Source organism: Tupaia chinensis, unplaced genomic scaffold (genome assembly GCF_000334495.1).
Source record: "Tupaia chinensis unplaced genomic scaffold, TupChi_1.0 Scaffold144197_1, whole genome shotgun sequence".
Classification (NCBI taxonomy): domain Eukaryota; kingdom Metazoa; phylum Chordata; class Mammalia; order Scandentia; family Tupaiidae; genus Tupaia; species Tupaia belangeri.
In genome coordinates, this window is record NW_006204054.1 from 390,147 (window position 1) to 391,708 (window position 1,562).

Genomic DNA, 1,562 nt, shown 5'->3' on the forward strand with positions numbered 1-1,562 from the left:
TCCCAGCAGGTGCCCAGGGTGCAGTGAGGTCCCATCTTCATCTCTGTCTCCACCACACTAAGGACACAGTGGACCCGAAGGTCCTTCATTAATCGGCCCAGTTTTCTTTAGAAAGACAGACAGATCCATGTGTCTGGAATGAGCCTGTGGTTGGGGGGTGAGGAAGGGGCCCCCAGCACCCCAGGGCGGGCCACGTGAAGCCCCAAGGGCTGGAGGAGGCTGTGCAGAGGTGGTCGTCAGCAGGGCTGGCCTACAGCCCAGGCCTATCTCGCAGGCCAGGCTGGACCACAGAGAATAGGCCATTGTTTCTGCTCCTCAAACGCTTTTCCTGTCCCCCCACCCCTCCTCTCTTCACTCCACCCCCCTCACCAGAGAACAAAGGTTCCTGGGGGACCCTTCCCCACCACCCTTCCATCCAGGCACTGAACCACCTGGTTCAGTTCTGGAGCACCAGCCCCATCACAGGAGGTTTGGGGGGCTGGCTGGGTGTCTGGGCCCGATCCCTTCTGCGATCTTCCTCCCCCCTGCAACTGTGGGCACCTCGGCTCCCCACTCCCGCCTTCGTCCATCCATCTGCCTGTCCTCCTCAAGGGAGGGGCCGGAGGAACTGACCCCATGTCCTTCCTCGGCCCAGACATGGAGAAAGGGAACGGCAGGGCGAGGGCCCCCCACCCCACCCCATTTCCCTGTGGACCAGCCAACAGCAGCAGAGCGGGCGGCCCTGGAAGGCTCCGCCTGAGGAAGCCTTCCACATGGCCAGCCCATTCCCAGAGCCTGGAATTCCAGAGGCGTTTCCGGCCTGACAGCTGTCTCCGGGAGACATGCTCTCCCTGTGGGCCCTAGGGCCGCCCCTCCAAAATACCCCAGGGATTAACCCCCTCTGGCCCCCCACTCCCAAGAACACATTCGCGCCTAGGTGTCACCTCGGCCAACAGCAGGGTGAGACACACGAGGACCCATCTGCCATCACCAGTCCCCAGCCAGGCCTTGACTCTGGTTGACACTATGGGGCTGCACACCCTGCCAGACACACACTCTGAGTACCCAGCGTGGCCCTCACATCCCCCGGATCCACTGCGTAGATCATCCTGCCTCCTCCAGGCAGCACTCCAGGAAGCCCTGCCAGGTCAGTGCTGAGCCTGTGAACCCCTCTGTTTTGCTGGGAGCTGGCACACAGCAGGCACGCAGCAGATGCGCGTCCAGATGAGAGCAGCCTGCCCGGTGTGGGTGTGGCAGCCAGGACTCTGCAGGCTCACATGCAACTCTCCCTGGCCTCAGTGTCCCCAGACCGCTCATTAGGCCTGGAAGCCCCACCAAGTATTGCCTCTTGGGCTCGGGTGTGGGAAGAAGGAAGGGGGTGGGCAAAGGCTCCTTCCAGAAGGTTCTCCACCTCGTGGCCCCCTCAGAACGCCTTCCTGTCCTCAGGGGCTGCAAGGGTGGGGAAACAGCAGGCATTACTGCCAGGCCCTGCTAACGAGAAGCCTGGGCCGTCCAGGTCCCAAGGGAGGTGGTGGAAGCAGGGGCCCAGCCAATCTCAGGCCACAGAAGGTCCTCGTACCCCC